The sequence below is a fragment of the Pseudorca crassidens genome, chromosome 17 (genome assembly GCF_039906515.1).
Source record: "Pseudorca crassidens isolate mPseCra1 chromosome 17, mPseCra1.hap1, whole genome shotgun sequence".
In the NCBI taxonomy this organism is placed as follows: domain Eukaryota; kingdom Metazoa; phylum Chordata; class Mammalia; order Artiodactyla; family Delphinidae; genus Pseudorca; species Pseudorca crassidens.
Genome location: NC_090312.1, coordinates 39,950,299 through 39,970,613, shown reverse-complemented (window position 1 = coordinate 39,970,613; position 20,315 = coordinate 39,950,299). Strand labels below are relative to the sequence as shown.

General features: G+C 39.9%; 1 protein-coding gene and 1 pseudogene across 2 annotated transcripts in view; one reads left to right on the top strand and one right to left on the bottom strand.

Moving 5' to 3' along the window:
* Positions 1 to 20,315, top strand: part of CPQ (carboxypeptidase Q) — a 468,037-nt gene that overhangs the window by 389,121 nt on the left and 58,601 nt on the right. The window lies entirely within an intron of this gene.
* Positions 12,935 to 14,168, bottom strand: LOC137210693 (large ribosomal subunit protein uL30-like; annotated as a pseudogene).

The window sequence follows — 20,315 nt, the reverse complement described above, 5'->3', positions numbered from 1 at the left end:
TCCCACATGCCGCAGAGCAGCTGGGTCCGTGAGCCATAGCCGCTGAGCCTGCGCGTCCGGAGCCTGTGCTCCACAACGGGAGAGTCCACAACAGTGAGAGGCCCGTGTACAGCAAAAAAAAAAAAAAAAAAAAATGTATATATATATAAACCCTTAGCTTTGTCCACAAGGTATAATCTGTTGATTTCCAATATTGGGATAATAATGCTCCTTTTATTTATTTACCCATCTGTCTTCTCTTTCTGAAGTATAAGTTCCTCACCCCAAGAGATTCTGATTTAATGACTCTGGGATTGTGCCTAGAAATTGTTTTGTTTTTTGTTTTAAGCAGGTGTCTGGTAATTGTAGCACAAATGATCTCCTGACCAAAATTTATGAAATAGAGTAGAAGGCAATTATTAATACTAATATCCTTCTAGTTCTAGTCCTGTGCTGCAGAAAGTTCTCTGACCCAAATAATTCCCTACCCAAATCCATGATATCTGAAATTTTACCATTAGAGATTTATTCTTTGAGGTTGGGTACTTCTTGCTAATCATATTTTCCTAATGCAGAGACTACTTTAAGAGGTTGGACATAAACTAATTTACCCTGATCAGTGATTCATCAGGTTGATATTTTTAAGACAAGTCCTGGGCAGGGATGAAATTATGTAATAGGAATAGGCCTGGCGGTTACAGGACTAGAAAGGAGAGCAGTCCTAAAGAAGACAAACAGTACTTCACAAATTTGCCCTAGACTGGCCATGAGAAAGGGTTATTGTTGATATTAGACCTCTATGACCTGGGGTTGTTCCCTTAACACCATCATCTCCATAATCAAAAACACTGTTAAAGAATCTATTTGCAAATTATTCTGTACTTGTACTATGCAAACAGGAAGTCCAGCGTTTGAATAGTTTTAAAATTATGGTTTCCAGAACCATTTCTATGGCTACAAAACATTTCACAGGTTTAAAAAAAAGTCTCTCTAGATCCACCCCACTCCAGCCTTTTTTTTTTTAAGCCTGCAAAGTAGACTTTACCAATAGCATACTATATGGATTTAAACTTTTTAAAAAGCTCATTCTTTAGATATTATAGATTAAGGTATATTTTAGATGTTAAGGTTGCTAATAATCTTACATAACTAAAAACAGAAGGAGCTATTCTTTATTCTAAGACAAGAAACTAAATTCTCTCCAATGATTTGTGTATATTTTAACCATATTGTGAAATATCTTAAAACAACATTTCCATTTTCAGTGGGTCATCTAGACAGACACAAGACTCTCTACATATATGTTTTTAATCATGATCAAGGTCTAGGGGAAGGGAGTTTGCCCTTTAAGTCCTATAGAACGATTTTGTTTGAATTTTAGATTTTTCCTGACCCTTAACTTTTTCAATAAGAATCTTGGTAAAATTTCAGAAAAGCTAAGTCAGTTTGCTGGGGATAGAGGTGAGGAAAAGACTGATGGATTGTGGGTGAATTCGAGTGAAGACCGGGGGTGCTTAAAGGGGAGGTGAGGAACTGAAGCCTGGACCGAAGTAGAACAAAACGTGTGCTGCCTCCTCCCAGCTAGTTTTGCTTCTGTTGCACTGGATCAACAAAAGAGAATCGGCTCTAGCTTTACTCCTTCCATGTAGATACTCCATAAGAATGGTTCTATTTGGAATTAACAGGTTGATTTGATTGTCTTCACAAAGGTAAGAAGGGCTTCCCCTCTTGCCACAGTGCCGTAGGGAATTTGAGCCCCCTTGTGGTTGCTTCAACATTAATGCGAGTTCTAACTTACAGAACTAGTTGTCAGACACACGGTTAGGCTTTTTGAAGACCCTGTCTGTTTGATCTGTACAACAGTCCTAGGAGGTAAGTGCAATTATTCCTCTTCTTCAGATGAAGAAACGAACTCAGAGGGACTAAATGACTCGCCCAAGTCTCTCCGGCTCTTAAGTGTAGATGTCATCCTGAGAACAGGCCACTTTGGTTTCAAGGCTGGTGGCCCCTTTCCCACAATATGCAACAACACAGGGGCGTCTGGAATGCTGAGATGGTCTTCCAAATCTATGGCAGTGTCTGAAATGTTTATCTTACTCAGCTCTTGCTTATGCAAAGGATTTCAGTTCATTCCTGCTCCAGAATAATTTACCCCGGGGGAAAGGAGTTTGTTATTGTAAATAATTACTTATTTCTTCTCGCATTCTTTGTTCCACTCCCCTCTCTATCTCTGTAGATCAGGAAGGTTTATATAAACTTGATAGTTCATTTAGACTGCAACTAATGTTTCCTGGAATTCTTTTTTATTTCGTTTAGAGTATTGTAAGATGGAACCAAATTATTGCTGTTTTTCCCTATTACTATTGAAGCTATCTTTTGATATTTCAAGTTTGGGCTCTTCCTGGAAGAAATAATGGAACTGTTTATAACTCTTGTTACCCGTTGAAAATTTCAGGGACTTTAGAAAAAAGATGGAGAACCATAGTTAATCTGAAAAAGAAAATAAAAATATACTAGTTGTGTACTCTGAATTCTTGAAGATATGGTAAGTTACAGTGAGTTAAACCTAAAGATAGGATTCAAGATACTAATTAAGTATGAGTTAAATAACTGCTCACCTAACTTTTGGAAAATTAATGAGAAATACTTCCACACTCCATTCTTCCTTTCTTCTTTCTCTTTTTCTTTCCTGTCATCCATTGAACTAATATTTATTGAGCCCTTACCATGTCCTTGACCTATCAAATTTCTGTAGTCTGATGACTGAGCCCCAATTTTTTAATGTTTCATGTATACTCAATATCAAAATACTAATTAAGAGCACAGATAGAATTAAAATTCAACATGATTTTCATAAATTATAGAAGCCAAATAGATAAATTTATGAAAGGATCATCTTTGGAGAGGAGATAGGATATCCTTCATCCATCTAGGTGATGTCCATGATGGACAGGATAACTGTCAACATAAGTATAAGGCTTTGGGGGGAAAAGTTAAAAAAATAACAGATGTATTTTCCACATAAACTCTCTGTTCCAGATACCTTTATACTCCAGCCTTCTCCCGTTTCTACCCCCTTCCATACGCCTTCCTATTTTCTCCTCCAAATCCTAAATGCTCTTTAAGTCTCACTCCATATTCATTGGTGACCGCAAATCCATCTTTAACAGACCCTGGTGCTGTGTTGCCTTTCTGAATTTCTAAGACGCTTCTGTAGCCCCCAGTCTCGCACTTGAATCACACACAAACGTTCTTGGGTTACTAGGAATTTCCGTGCATCCCGCCTCCTGTACTCAGTGATCAATTCTTTGAGATCAAGGTCAATGTTTTCTACTTCGTTGCCTCCTCTGTAGCTCTTAGTTTAATTTTGGGAAACATTTAAATTCTTGTAAATCTCACAAGAGAAAAAACAGAAACACAGAGGTAATTGTTTTCCCGACAAGCTTTGGGTCCTTCAGCTTAAGACTGTGGAGAAAATTAAGGATGCTGAGAAAAAAGACAGAAAGATAGAAAAAACGACAGATGGAAGAACGACATAAATTAAGGAGGCTAGAGCAATTAGGATTATTTATTTACAGGAGTAAAGACTGAGAGAAGATGCTGAGTCATATTTTCTAGTACATTAGTGCAATAATACACATAGATAATTTACCACATAAAGTGGCAAGATTCTTGTTCCCTGACTCCGTCAAAGGTAATACAAGAGCATGACTCAAAGGAGTCCAAGAGGGATTTAGGTTAGTCTCTATTGGCCCCAGATAGCAGAGAGGCCTTCAACCTTAAACTTTTGCCTGATCCTCCAATTATAAGCTCCAGGTTAGAATGACAGGAATCTATTTCATTCTGAACATGCCAGTAATAAGGTATGATTCATGGTTCTCAGAGGTCCTTAATGCATCCTTCTTGAACACCTTTCTTTAGGAACTCTTCTATAAAATATATTGATACGTTAATGTAAAAAATGAGATGCTCTCTTCTTGTGACCTGAGGCAGTGAGTGCACCATGATTCCATATCTACCAATGAGTTCCTTCCTCTGCTTCAGAATCTGAGAGGCAAGCTTTTGCTGATGATCTCGGCAAGTGGTAGACAGTGCGCTGGGAAGAATTAGAGTGTGTGTTCTAGCTTCACAACTTTGAACTTCATGTGCCGTCTAAGGCAAATGATGTCAGTTTTCTCAGCCTCACACATTGATTATTAAGCATTCTTTTTTTTTTTTTTTTTTTTGCGGTACGCGGGCCTCTCCCTGTCGCGGCCTCTCCCGTTGTGGAGCACAGGCTCCGGACACGCAGGCTCAGCGGTCATGGCTCACAGGCCCAGCCGCTCCGTGGCATGTGGGATCCTCCCGGACTGGGGCACGAACCCGCGTCTCCTGCATCAGGAGGCGGACTCTCAACCACTGCGCCACCAGGGAAGCCCTATTAAGCATTCTTATTACTCATCTGCTGTATGGCACTTGGGAATCAATAGTAAAGAAGATAGACAAGATCTGTACTCTCACAGTCTATACAGACTAGTGAGTGAGACTTGGTTATCTCATATGCAAAATAGGTATGGTCACCACCAAGCCCCACGTGCGTCCTCTTCCTCCTCTGTCCCCTCTCTCATTGACTGCCACCACCTCCCAGAAACCACGCAATCATCCGGAACATAGAACCAAACACTCTCAAGTCCTGTTTCCTCCAAATTCCTCCTATTTTCAAAGCCCATTCCTTTCTCTCTACCCCATACACCTTGTCTCAGGAGTACTCACTGATCTTCCTATAGCAGCCTCCTACTGACATACCAACTGCATTCTTAGTTCCCTTCCATCTAACTGGCTCACTGCTTCCAAAGTGAACTTTCTAAATTAAAAGTGAGATTGGGATGCTTTCAATTGGGATGCTTTCAATTGGGATGCTTTCAATTGGGATGCTTTCAGCTGCAAAATATCACAGAAGCTGCCACTTAGAACAGTAGTAAGGGGATTTTTTAAATTTACTTTAAAAAGAGCTCTCGAGTGGGTGGTTCCAGAATGCTTGATTTAATCATCAACCACATCAGAGACCCTGGTTCTTGCCACCTTTCCACCGTGCCACGCTCAGCGTGTTGACTTCTGTCTTCAGGCGTGTCTCCCCGTGGTCCCTAGATGGCTGCAGCTGTCCCAGGCAACACATTCTCACGCATAGTGCAGTAGTGGAAGAGAGAATGTCTATAATGGCCAGTCCTTCTTAACAGTAAGACAATCGCATCCAGAAGCCCCGAAGCAGATTTTTCCTCAATTTCATTGGCCATGTTGGTGGCAATGGAGTAGAATAACCAAAATTGGATTATATTGATCGAATTTTACTTCCTGGGTCTAGGGTAGAGCTCAGTCTCCCCTGAAAATGTAGCCTCCTGATGTGTGAGAAAAGCTGGGATTCTTTAGGAAGGAGATGAGGCTTCCCACTGATAAGCAACTAAGAGTAGCGGCATATCTGATCATCTCTCCTCGTTACTTGAAGTCCTTCAGTGTCTCCCCATCGTCTTCAGTGTCAGGTCTCTGTTTAGCATGGAATTCAAGGTCCTTCTGGTTCCACCCTGGGCTAATGTACAGCCTTGCCTCTCGTGGCTGCCCCACTGCTCTCTATCCATCTCTTACTCATACAAGTTTCATTAATTGAGGTTCCGGTGCACCCTGTGTTCTCAGCTTCCTAGCCGTTGGACCTGCCCTGTTCTGTCTTCTTCTCCAGCTAATTCCTACTCATCCATGGTTCAGCACCTATTTCTCCTCTCACAAGCCTTCTTTGATCCCCAGCGGTCTGGGTGAGTGAACCTTGAGTTATGTTCCCATAACCCCCGGTTTGCCTCTCCTCACGGCACTTACCCTTAGAGTTGTGATTGATTGTGAATGTCTCATAGTTTCCAGCACCTAAGGAGAAGCGCCTGGCCCTTGACAAAACGTCTTGAATCAAATGCTGAATCAGTAATGTCTAGGTTTGCAGGAAGAGTTAGATGATGTGAGAGAGGTTTGTAAGCTGTAATGCCATAACGTAAGTTGTGATTACTTTAGTAATAACTTTGCTTCACTGAGCTGTCCTCTTTTCTTGTATCTTGAATTGTTTTTAAAATCACATTTTAATTTCTTTCATCTTTTCATAATAGCTCAGACTCCATAGTGAAGTACCAAATATGCAGATTACTCAGAACTTCCTTCTTGCGTCTTTCTGATACCTTACATGGCATTAAGCAGAACTAAATGAAAACTTTTCACTTCTACATCTCCAAAGGCCTTTCTTTTAAAATTTTCCAAGAAAGGAGAAGATCAGGACACAAGCAGGAATGTAAAGTAAATTGAAGGTTCAACCTCTGGACCCAGGACTCATACGTTTTCCAGTCACCAGATGGAATAGTGCAATACAGTAGTTCTATGTCCCCTGCTGTCACTAATTAAAAGATGCCTCCTTGATGGTGAAAAAACTCTGTGCTAGTGATGTTGGAGAGGTTGATGCTGCATGGTGAGTAGACCTCACCCCACTGGGAACATGAAAAGGCACTTCCTGGTTTGCGACTATAGCCCTTATTTAAATAGCCTAGCAGTTTCATTCAATCAGCAAGCATGTCTTGAGTGCCTACTGTAAACCAGGCACTCTACACACTGAAGATAGAGCATGAAAAAGACTTACCAGCTCTCTGCCCTTATGGAGTTTACATTATAGTGGGGAGTGGGGAGAGGACAGTAGGAGGAGACAAACTATAACAAAGAAATCAAGAATGGAGGAAAACATTAGAGAGTGATAAGGGTAATGCAGAGTATTATAGCAGGTGGCTGCCTCTCACCGCTAACTCAGGTGAGTCAGAGCTCTTGCTTTAATGCTCATCATCTGCTGTATGCTAGATAGGTGTGTGTAACATCCATATCAATACCACACTATTGGGAACTGCGCATCAGAACAGCTAATAATAACAGCTAACAGAATAAGCTTCTCATGTTCTTTCCTCTTGCAGTAGGCCTGCTGCAGCTCCAGAGAAGCCACTGGGTATCTTGACCAAAGCAGGCTGGGCTCATACCCTGTAGTATGACTGACAATGGCCTAGAAGGAGAGGGCATTGTTTCTACCATCGGGCAGTTAGTCATGCACTGCCTTCTGAAGTGTCTTCTGTTGTTGCCCAATCTGTTATTTAAAGCACACATTTTCACTTTAAAGTTAATATACTTTGTATTTTATCTCCTTAACTGTATTGAAAACCAAGAGAGTATTTTATTCACCCTTAAACACCCAATACCTATTATTACCTGGAACATAATAGGTGTCCAATAAATGTTTACTGAGTAGATGTATTTGATTTTAAGATGAACATACGAAAGAATTAAGTCACAGAAAAAGGAAGTTTTGGTACAGCACCAAGATAAATAACACATGCAGAAAGCGGTAGGAACTCATAGGGTAGAAGAAAGGAAAGGCCTGGAAGAGGTGAACTGAGCTGGAAACTGAAGGATTTGTAGTGTCAGAAGGGACAGAAGGGGTGAGAAGGGCATTCCTGGTGGCAGAAGTCATGTGAACAAAGGCAGTTGTCCCCATTGGGGACAGTGGGGAGAGTGATTTCACAGGGCAGAGGAATCTACTTGGAGAGCAGTGGGTGGTAGGTACAGTTGAGTACCTCTGGGTCAGATGAAGAAGAGACATAAATTTCTGGTGGAAACTCTTGTAGTTGATGCAAAGTCACCAGACGTCTTCAGGAGAAGGTAAGAGCAGGGTTTTAGAAGGGAATCCGTAAAACTCTTGCCAGGGAGTACACTGTCACACTCAAGTAGGAGGCTCAAAGTGGGAAGACCTGGTGTGAAAAGGGAGCTTGAGGAAGTAGCACAGGATTAGAAACAATTACTTTAGAAAATCAGAGGGTAGCGCTAAATTATTGCACTATTCTCTGCACTATAGTGACCAAAAACCACTATGACTTAAATTTCTCTATCTACGATTTCCCATGCCTGCTAATAATGTAGCCTAGAAAAGTTTCACTTCCCTGACTGCCCCTTTCAAGACCTCAAGGTTGGTTCTTCCGGGTTCCCTTTCCTATGCATTTGACTTTCCATCAGTTTCACTTAATACTTTACAGATGCTCTAATTGACTCCTTATGTAACACTTCATTCAACAGGTAGCCATATTATATATAAACTATGGAGGATACAAAAATAAGATATGGCCCCTTTTCTCCAGGAGCTCACTATCGAGTACTGACTGTGATTTGGTTTACTTAATAATCATGAAGGAAGACTTCATGGAAAACCAAATAAAGCTACACTGAAATTTTCTCAGAAAAAACCAGTAGAGTACAAGGAAGTAGGATTTCAGAATATGTTTCCTCCGCGTCAGCTATGTGAACTTTGTCTATCCCTACTTTAAGTGATTAGAGCCTGTAAAATTCAGTATGGCCTGGTGTATTAGATGCTTTTAAATATGGTATAAAATTTTTATTACAGAAAATTTCAAACATATGCAAAAGTGAAGAGAATAGTCTAATGAACTCTCCTATATACTCGTCACTCAGGAATTTTTCATCCTTGGGCAGGCTTACTTCATTTACACCCCTCTATGCCAAGATTATTTTGAAGCAAATGCCCAACATCATATCATTTTATATCATCTCCTTTGTAAATATTTTAATGTATCTCTAAAAGGTAAGGAGATATATATATATTATATATATATTAGGAGGAATAATAATATTGTAGTCATATATTATTCCTCCTAAAATATTTTACAATAATCTCTTAATATCATATCCAATATATCGCCAGTTTTCAAATGTTTCCAGTTTCCTCCAAGCTGCATTTTCCTTCACAATTTTCTTGTGTAAAACAGGATTCCAGTAAGGGTCAAACAATGCAATCGGTGGATGTGGTCGATGTCTCCTAAGTCTCTTCTAATCCATAGGTTCCACCTTCATTTTTCTTCTTTCTGCTGCTTGTTTGTTACAGAAACCAAGTACTTTGTTCCATGGGATTTCCTATAGTCTGGATTTAGATAATTCCTTTTCTATGGAATCATTTAACATGTTCCCACTCTTTTATATTTCTGTTAATTGGTAGTTAATTCTAGAGGCTTGATCTGATTCAGGTTTGACTTTTTTTTTTTAATTTTCGAGGGCAAGAATACTTCTTAGGTATCGATGTTTATTTCCGTTATGAGTGATGTCTAGTTTTCTCTCTTTTTATGATATTAACTGTCATTGAAGATTATTGCCGAGATCTGTTATTTCATTGGGGGTTGCAAAATGGTAGCTTTGATTATTAGTTGAAATAATTCTATAAAAAGAACTCTCCCCCCATTGACTATCTGGTTACTCGGAGGTACTTTTGTGTAAGAAAAGTAGGACATATGTTTCATTCTTTCCCTTTATTTACCTATTTTTAAAATTATTAGTTGATTCCCTAGTACCCTCCAAAGATAACTGATTGGGCTAATTTTTACTATCATAATTTACTAATGGATTTAAAAAATATAGATGTGCTTCATTCTGTTGTAGTAATTATGCTTATTTATGCTCAGAATTGTCCTATTTTTGGCCAATGAGAGCCTCTTTAAACTGGTTCCTGAGTTCTTTTGAAATGCCCTTGTAGTCACTGATAGTGTCCTAGCTTTCTGATGTGACAGTGTTCCAGGCTATCTTGTGTATTTCCTGCCCCAGATGGAATCAGCTATTTCTCCAAAGAGCTCCACTTTCTTCTACTAGGTCACTGTATTTAGAGACCACAGTCTGAACACTAAGTATGCTTATTGCTACTGGGTTGGTCATCGTTTCTAAGTCTTTTTAGCGGATAGAACTAGAATTTCTTTTTCTCTTAAGAAAAAAGATATTGTGGGGACTTCCCTGGTGACGCAATGGTTAAGAATCCACCTGCCAATGCAGGGGACATGGGTTTGAGCCCTGGCCCGGGAAGATCCCACATGCTGCGGAGCAACTAAGCCCTTGCATCACAACTACTGAGCCTGTGCTCTAGAGCCCACGAGCCACAACTACTGAGCCCACGTACCACAACTACTGAAGCCCGTGCGCCTAGAGCCCGTGCTCCGCAACAAGAGAAGCCACCGCAATGAGAAGCCCACACACCACAACAAAGACCCAACGCAGCCCCAAAATAATTAATTAATTAATTAATTTTAAAAAGAAGGTATTGTGAATTATATATTTCCAGTTCAGGTTGAGGACTCCAAAGCTGCACTTTACCTCACTGGTGTCATGTCTGTGTCTCCTTCTTCCTTTGCCAGAAATCCTGGTTCTTAGTGCAACAGCATAACCGCTCACTTGCTTTCTCCCAAAGCACACACGGTAGTCTCAGAATAACACCACCACACAACCAACAACAGCGTGATTATTGAAAGTGGTTTGTTTATTGCAGGTTCTTTTTCTGTCTTTATGTTATATATTCCACTAGAGATGTACACATTTCTGTTAACCTATAATGCAAGTTACCCTGAATGAAATATCATTTCTATCTTTCATATTTTTGTCTTAAAATCTGAAACTAGTGATTTCTAAAATGCTTAAATGCTTATTTATAATTTTTCTTTATAAAGCGAGAAAAAGGTTACAGACAGGACTAGTTGTACGACTTATTAAAATAATTACCTTGGAGTGTCATAGTTGGATCCTCAGCACATACATTGCCTGTTCTTTCTTATTAGATCTGACTCAGACAGTTTCATTCATTCATTCATTCATTCAAGAAATATCTAGTAAGTACTACATGACATTCAGACAAGGGGAATAAAGAGGGAATTTAATACGTGTTGAGCGTCTTTTGTATGTCAAGTATTATTTTAGCTGCTTTACATACATTATCTTATATAATTTTATAAGAACCTTTTAAAGCATACAGTAGTAGTCTGTAACCAATTTTCAGATGAGTCAGTTGGAGCTCAGGGAGTTTCCTTTGTCCAAAGTCACAAAGATATTAAGTGGAAAAGCCAGAATTAACATATGGGCCTGTTTTATTCCAGTGTCATATACAAGGTTCACTCTCTATCCTCAAGGAGTTAATGGAGGGTTTAGACACAGGAAGAACAAAGCACCATAGGAGTTCAAGCAAGAGAGGAATTAAAATCATGGGGCATCACAAGAGAGGTGGCATTTCACCTGATTTTCCAGAAAGAGCAGAATTTTGTTGGATGGAGAGGGACTGCATTGCACATGAAAAGGTGGAGATACACAAAATTGCATAGGCAAGAAAGTTCAACAGGTTCTTGAAATGATGAGTAGTCTGGTTTGGCCAAAGTTTAGTTTAATATAGGGAAATAGAGCTAAAACTGAAAAGGTCCCTTGGGACCCCAGTTGGACCCTGAACGCGATTCAAAGAATTTGAGACAGCCAGAAACTTTTGAACGTTCTGAACAGGAGTCAGACATGATGGGGCTCAATCCCAGCCACTGAGTAGGCTTCATCTAACGCACAGCATCCTCCTTTGAGAGACTCAAGACAAAAACCAGCTTCACAGATCTGCACATCTCGTGGGTTGGTCTGCATGTCTTCTGGCAATTTCTTGCTAAAATTGCACTTTTTTGGATGTTTTGCTACTTGATGTTTTGCCAAATTAAACTGTACAGTTGGAGAGACTTGGAATAGTCCCATAAGATATTGCACTGTGATTGGCAGGGGTTGCTGGAGTTCTCAGATATTAACAATGAAGTCTTACTGTAATTGGACATAATCTGCTTGTTGAACCTTCTTTGAGTCAAAGAAGTCTTCTCGTATTGTGACAACTCATCAGTTTCTTACAAGAGCTCTACTAAAACTATGCTTATCATTTTAATTACTTTAATAAGCATAGGATTATGGGAACAACAGGAAAAGCATCACAATTCGAGAGGTTTTGGTAAAATTGAGTTCTGATTGGGTAAGGACGTTTTACTATAGAAATGAGTTATATCTCAATTGTGTGCAATAGACTCCTTAGTCTGGGTACTTTCATTGGCTTAAGATCCTTCCTTTGCTCAGTATTAAAGTTCAAAAATGACTACTTAACCTGATATTCTTGTACATTCCCCTCATGGGAATTTCTAACACAGTGAATTAAGTCTCCCTATTATCTCGTTTTTATAGGAAAGTGTGAGATTGCATAATTCATGGTAACTAAACTTTCTTTTACAGTATGACATTTGCTATCTTAATTGTCCTTCCAGTTCGTAATGCATAAATCAAATATGGCTGAGATCTGTGAAATCTATTAGTTGTGGATCGCTTGTAATCTGGCAAGCTGTTGCCTGTAATAGGACTAATTATGAAGTGTGTCCTCAGTATTCTTTCCTTTCTTCCTTCCTTCCTCCCTACTCCCTCCCTTCTCCCTCCTTCGTCCCTTCCCCTTCCTTCTTCTCTCCATCTGTCCCTCCCTCTCCTTCTCCTCCTCCTTTCTTTCTTCCTTCCTTTCTTCCTTCCTTCCTTTCTTTCTTTCTTTCTTTCTTTCTTTCTTTCTTTCTTTCTTTCCTTCCTTCCTTCCCTCCTTTCTTTCTTTCCTTCCTTCCTTCCCTCCTTTCTTTCTTTCTTTCTTTCTTTCTTTCTTTCTTTCTTTCTTCTTTCTTTCCTTCCTTCCTTCCCTCCTTTCTTTCTTTCTTTCTTTCTTTCTTTCTTTCTTTCTTTCTTTCTTTCTTTCTTCCTTCCTTCCTTCCTTCCCTCCTTTCTTTCTTTCCTTCCTTCCTTCCCTCCTTTCTTTCTTTCTTTCTTTCTTTCTTTCCTTCCTTCCTTCCCTCCTTCCTTCCTTCCCTCCTTCCTTCCCTCCTTTCTTTCTTTCTTTCTTTCTTTCTTTCCTTCCTTCCTTCCCTCCTTCCTTCCTTCCCTCCTTCCTTCCCTCCTTTCTTTCTTTCTTTCTTTCCTTCCTTCCTTCCCTCCTTTCTTTCTTTCTTTCTTTCCTTCCTTCCTTCCCTCCTTCCTTCCTTTCTTTCTTTCTTTCTTTCTTTCTTTCTTTCCTTCCTTCCTTCCCTCCTTTCTTTCTTTCTTTCTTTCTTTCCTTCCTTCCTTCCCTCCTTCCTTCCCTCCTTTCTTCCTTTCTTTCTTTCTTCTTTCTTTTTATGCGCTTCTTTCTAATTGTATTTCAAGTTCTTTCCAAAACAAGGCCTTTGGATACCCCAGGTTCAATATGCCCCTGGGCCTGGTCCACTGCTGTCTTGTATTCATGTGTGGGTGTTCATTCGTTCACCAACATTAAATCCCAGGATAGGTGTGGTAAAACATGACTCCCTCCTCCATGGCACAAGTCCTTTGCTGGTTTTAGACGTGGACTGCAGTCTTTGCAGAAAACACACAGGAACGTTTTCTTGGAACTGAAGTGGGATGAAAAGTGCCTGCCCTGAACATCACCATCTTTTCCCTGACCCTTCCCCTCCAGTTTCTGAAGATACAGCAGAAAGTAATCTTCCTTGAAGATACTGGATAACAATTCCATAAAACAAAAACACATGCTTCCACATGCACAGATATGTTGGGTTTAGTTCAGCTGCTGGATGAGCTGATTGATGCATTCACCTTGACAGCCAGTTGAGTCCACTTCCTTGAGGAAGCCCACTCTATTTTTGGTAGCGTGACAGGCCACTGAGAGTTGGAAAGGGCGCAAGAACCCTGAGATCACCTGAAAATTCTTCCCCGGAAAGGCAATTTTGTGAATGAGGTCTTCCAAGCAAATGACACCAAACTTCCCCAGGTGCTCCTCAATCACTGTGTTGTCTGTCAGAGGGATGATTTTATTCTTGACCTTGGCTTGTCCACGTTTCAAGATGAGTTCCCGAACAGACTTCAGATTTGGAAATCCCCAGGTCACATAAGTTTCCACTATACAAAGCATGTTTATGGTTTGAGAGGTTACTTGCATAAAGACACCACTGAAAATCTTATTCAGGCGAAGTCTTGCAATGGTCCTCTGCACCAGTAAACTCACCCCATTAATCCTTTCGATGCGCACAACAAAGGCCAAGCAATGTTTATCTGGCGCTTCTAAGCCATGAGGTTTCACTTCTAGTTGTCTGAGTCGCACCCTGTCACGTAGTTGCCGCCAGGAATCATGTAGGAACCATTCTAGTCGCTTAAACTTGATCTCTTTTCCTTTCCTCTGCTCCTTCCTTTGCAAAAGCGCCTGCTTTGCCTGGGTGGCTTTCAGGCCCTGATAAGCCTTCCTCTTTTTCAGGAGATTTTTCTGAAACCAAAGGGATCTTTTTTCTTGCCTCTTCCTCTGCCATCTTTCCAACTCTCTCTCTCTCTCTCTCTCTCTCTCTCTTTCCTTCCTTCCTTCCTTCCTTCCTTCCTTCCTTCCTTCCTTCCTTCCTTCCTTCCTTCCTTCCTTCCTTCCTTCTTGTTGTAATGGCTGAAATAGTCTCCTGACAATTGAGAGAACAGAATCCTATGTAGAGATAGGCATGGCTTTCATCAATACCCAAAACTACCCAGTTATGGAAGGTTTAAACCTAAGTGGAAATGTTTGCTGGACACATCTATACAAAATCCACATTTTTTGCAGAAATAGTTTATTAAGTATCATTGATGCCATATTTAAAGAATGAAGGTACTCATAGATATCATTTTAATATCTTTAGTCAACACTGCAGTGCAAAGCACAGATGGAGGGGTCAGTGATTCCACACTCACTATTCCTGACAGAAGATTTTATCCGAAATAACTGTAGTCATTTAATATGTTAGCTTCAATTGCTGTAATTTCTCATCTTGTATTGGTGTAGACCCAGATATGTGTTCAGGTTACAGTTGTGGTTCACACCCTTGACTGAACTTTAAAATCACCTGGAGGCTTCTAAAAATATATCAGCACTGACGCCCCATCTCCAAAGATTCAGATTTAACTGGTCTGGCTGCAGGGTCACAACAGTTGCACAAGTTCAGGGAGTACATTTACCATAGAACATATTCATCCCTCAGGGCCCGCAACCTCCCAGAGCACAAGTCCATTGTGTTCCATGTGAAAGGTGCCTGCTGGACTTGTGCAAACTTGGGGCCAGAGAGAGGGCTTGAGCACACCTGTTTTTAGAAGCCCCCCAGGAGACTGCAATATACAGCCAGACTTGAAAACCATTTTGAGGTAAAACATAGCCTAGATGTTAAGAGCATGGATTTAGGAGTCAAGCAGAAATGGATTCAAAATCTTGCTCTACCACTCTCTAGCTGTGTGACCTTAAGAAAGTCATTTAACCTCTCAGAACTTCAATTTCTTCGTAAATAAAAGGGTGATACCCGCCTTGTGTGATTATATTCAAGAAAAAAATAGACAATCTGAGTGAAGTACTTGGCACAAAGTTAACTCTCAAGAAGCCACTGTTATTATTTCAGGTATTAAAGCATAATTTCTGTATTAGTCCAGACTCCTTCAGTACTAAGTGACAGAAATCTAACTCAGACGACCTGGAGCAAAATGGAGAATCTGAGCGAGCCACAAGAAGAGTAGGGCTGGATTGGGTCTTACGGACTCCAGCAATGGGATGCTGTTAGGACACGTACTCGCTCTCTCTGGTGCTTATTCCACCTTCTTTCATGGTGCCTTCATTCTCTCAAGCCAGCTGTCCCCTTAGAGGCTGAACTATGACCTTATGCAGCTCAAAACTCAAGACTTAACATCTTTACAGCCTGTTAAGCACAGAAGAACCAAGTAATTCATCACATCCAACTCAGGTGGGAAAATCACAGTAGCCCAGCCTGGCTCCTTTGTTCATCCCTGTTGTCAAGGTGTGTAATCCTTAAAGTGGGGAGAAGTGGTGGTGTGCAGATGAACACAGTAACTACCTTTATTTTCACTGTTGAGACCTGATTCAAAATATATAAAATACATAAAACCTCTGCCATCTAGGATCTATTAGCAGATAAGGAAGGACAGCAGTGAAATCCCAGGAACAATAAAAAAAAGTACCCTGAATTTATAATACCTGTTCTCTCAGCTCTTCATGACCTAAAATGAGTTTAGGGCAAGAAAAGCATTTGTTAGACTTTTCTGGCCCGGTTTACCTGAGACACTCAGGTGACCAGGCAGATGCGGAGCTGGCTAAGTTGATGCCACACTCCCAGCAATCCGCATGATTGAACACCTGAAGTGTTCTCTCCTGCCACCTCCACCCCACGGTCTCTCCTTACCTCTACAGATGGGAAAAGTTAGGAGACTTATTTATAGGAACACACTCTACAGATGCACTGTGTATTTATCCAAGAAGGAGGCAGTGAGTAAGAATGTCACTACAGACTCAGAGACATCCTTTAACATTTGAATTGTTCTGACCACTTACCTCACATTTGTCTTAGAGAGGCAGCAAGTGTCATGAAGGAGGAACAGGCTTCATAGTTTTATAGCAGTGCGGTTCTGACAAGTCATTTAACTTCTGTGAGCTTCAGTTTCCTGATCTGTGAAATGAGGGCAATAATATTCCACAGGACTATTGTGAGAATTGAATGTATTTGATAAGTGATAACGTATTTGAAAGTCAATTGCACTCTACACAGTTGATCTTCAATAAGTGGTTTCAGCGTTTGGGGTTTAGTTTTATATTTTAAGAAATTACCGAAGAGGCCTTGCTATGAACATGCTTTCATGTGTTTAGACCCAGTAGAGAGGATGACTGGGCATATAGTTGAATATTCTAGGACATACTGCAAAAGATGCATGAGTATCATTGCTGCTCACTGACCTTTGGGTCTTAGCATCTTACTTTGTGGTTACATAAACGAGTGACGAAACTGCTGGCATTCACTTCAAGTGACCCTGATACTTTACTGGTTCGGCGGCATTATTTAGGAAGGCACCTGACTCACTTCATTCTGACATGGTGAACACTGCAGAGAAGAAAGCAAAGAAGAAAAAAGTCAAATGTTAATACCATTGGTAGCTCTTCTATGTCAAATGATGCTTCTGGGATTTTGAGACCTCTTTACAGTTCCTATTCAGCCAAAGTAAATTGGTTATGGGTGGATAAGAGTTGGTGGGAGGATTATACAAGTGAATGTGTAAAAGCCAACTGGCTTGTGGCCAGGGACACAGATGGCATGCTCATTGACTCTCTTGGACAACATCAAGCTCTAGATTCTGTGCTGTGGACCGACTGGGTATTCTCTGTTGGCAAGGAGCCTCATCCCAGACAGTGATATTCAGATAGTACGCACCAAAAATATGTATATAGTAGGCATCTTCTCTGACCTAAAAATGGGGGGATTACCTTTCTAAGCTTATACTAGTGTTAAGACTCCATAACCTAAAGCCCATATTTTTCCAGAAGTGAAAAATTGCTTTTGGTATAAAGCAGAGATGATTCAAATGAAGGAGAATGAGATTACCTCTGCCTTTCAGGAGCAAGAGATTAACTAGCACAGAATTGCCTATATCAAACAAACATGAGTAAAGGTCAGCTATGGATTTTAAATTGTTCAAAAGATTGTTACTTTGACATGACTAAAATGTAGGGAGCAAATTGATGAGATCTCAGCAGTGAAGGAATGTATTTTCTTAGTACTTTTTAACATCCGGTCTTGGTACAATTTTATTTCAATTTCTGCTAATACAACCACATAAATGCCTGATTTAAGTCATTTAAGTATCCCGTGGCAACGTGATCTTGTGCTTCTCTCTTTCATTTCCTTCCTGTCCCTCCTGTTCTTTTTTCTTGAGAGAATCAGGAAGAGGTTTCCCATTTCTCAACTCTTGAATCTGTTTATGAAAATTGGAACTAAACAGCTTAACACAATTAAGCAGGATGCCTCATTCATCAAACCTTCATTTTTCTAAGACTCCAGCCTGTCAGTCACCAAAAAGCGTGTGTTAAGTGGAAGCTGTGCTTCTACTCTGTTGGCATGCTACATCTGTTGACAATTACAGGGGCACATGTAATGCCATTCCTGTCATGGCATGTGCTTCCTTGTGCCTCTGGTCACAGGCCTTCAGGGACATTTACAAAGCGTGTCCTGGAACTAAAGAGTTTAATTTTGCCTGCTAATGTGTTTATGTATCTTGTAAAGGAACTAATCATTCCCTTTTGCTTTCCCTTATTATGGGGTGTGTGTGTGTGTGTGTGTGTGTGTGTGTGTCTGCACCAGGAAAGGACCATGCCATATAATAAGCATAAAGACCTTTTTCTCATACCCACCCACCTTTCTTGTAAACCGCTGCTTTTATTTTTTTTATTGTTATTTTGTCAAATAGCATATTTCTTGGCTTTTCTTGGATTTTATCTATTTTTTGAATACTACTGAATTCTGATTTCATATTTAGTCAAGATTTGGATCAGGTTTTTAAAAAATATAATCCACGTAATTATAAGTTACTGGGACGCCCTCTGGAGTTATGCTTTCTTTCTTTTGGATCTCTAATTGACCTGTGAGCATATAGCTTTTTGCATTCTATAAGCCATATTATTCAGGAAGTATCTAGAACCTAGAAGAGTGGAGCTGAATTTACAAGTCATCTATCTAGGTATTTTATTGCTCTAAGCTTAGTACCTAGAATATTTGGCATTGTCCAAAGTATTGACCTTTTTTCCTGCTTTCATTCAAATATTTAGCACTGGGTATGCATGACTATAGGAATACTAATTTTTTTTTCATTTAAAGGAGAGGTACTGATTTGGGATATTGTGAGTACCTCATTAATATTATGAACAATTAAATGAATTCTAGTAGAAGAGCTACCTGAAAGAGAGCTAGAAGATAAAGAAGTTCAGACTGAATTTAAAGCCAATGGTAGTTTCATCCATGGTGGTTAATGATGTTTCTTAATCTTTAAATATCAAGTGTGTTGTAATGCTTAATTATCCTTGATATCTAAATGAATTACCACCATATTGGAGAAGAGTGGAAGTGACCTACAGATTCTTTAGTGCTTATTGAAGAGGAGTAGCTTGAAGAGTTTGGAGAATTCTACAGAAGAGAGGAAGCTGTTAGAACCAAGGTACCACCTTCTTCAAATGGGGAAAACAGGATGCACGAGTGTGCCTCTTCTCCAACGTTAAGTTTTGCATCGGTTTGCTATTAAACTCAAGGATTTGTGAAGGAAGCAATTCTAATTGCTTGGCACTTAAAAAACTTGCTCTGTTAGAAGTATTTTGAAAATTTGATTGCATTTTGAGTCACGCAAATGTACCTGGAATAAATTTTTGCTGTACGCCTAAATAATCTGTCATTTAAATGCAACTATAGAATTCTCAGAGGAGAAAAGGAAGCTAATATTTATTGAGGATCTACAAGATATTACATTCATTGTTTTATCTTCTCTTAACATCCATGAGTAGATATTGCTGTTTCTGTTTTACAGATGAGGAAACAAGCTAAGACTGCCTAGGAGCATTTTCCTAACTAACATGAAGTGTCGTACAATCTGAAACCAGCTCTGTATGATTGCAAAACCTGTTTTCCTTCTCTGCTATCTTCACATCCCTGAGATTTTGTTGAAAACAGTGAAGAGTGGCAGCTTCTTAGTTCATGTAGGCTTTACGATCAGTGCAGCCTAATTGGCCAAAGACATACACCCAGCCTCACACCTGCAAATCAACTTGAGGACTTATTTGATCTGGATCTGAGCCTGAATTATACCATATATCAAATGATGCTATATCCTTTCTCTAGTTTCTGCTTTGTAGCCAGCTTAGAATGTCTCAAAACTCACATTGTCCCAGGGGAATACTAAAAATGTTGTCTTATGTTAATTAAGTATATGCTGTGCTGTTTCATGTTAATTAAATTCATGGCGCCTAAATTAAGAATCCTTCAGGTTGGCTCATGAAGTGTGCTCTATCTCTGGTGTGGGAAGAGCCCATTTTGAGATGTTTCTACACAAAAGGAAAGAAAGCAGCCAAGATTTATTGTTTCAAGCCCTTTTAACTATATCCCCAGACATGAGGAATCTAGTTTCTATGGAAGTTTTTTTTTTTTCTTTTTTTTAACATCTTTATTGGAGTGTAATTGCTTTACAATGCTGTGTTAGTTTCTGCTGTATAACAAAGTGAATCAGCTATACGTATACATATATCCCCATAACCCCTTCCTCTTGCGTCTCCATCCCACCCTCCCTAACCCACCCCTCCAGGTGGTCACAAAACACCGAGCTGATCTCCCTGAGCTATGTGGCTGCTTCCCACTAGCTATCTTTTTTACATTTGGTAGTATATATATGTCCATGCCACTCTCTCACTTCGTCCCAGCTTACCCTTCCCCCTCCCCGTGTCCTCAAGTTCACTCTCTAGTAGGTCTGCGTCTTTATTCCTGTCCTGCCCCTAGGTTCTTCAGAACCATTTTTTTTCTTTTAGATTCCATATATATGTGTTAGCATACGGTATTTATTTTTCTTTTTCTGATTTACTTCACTCTGTATGACAGACTCTAGGTTCATCAACCTCGCTACAAATAACTCAA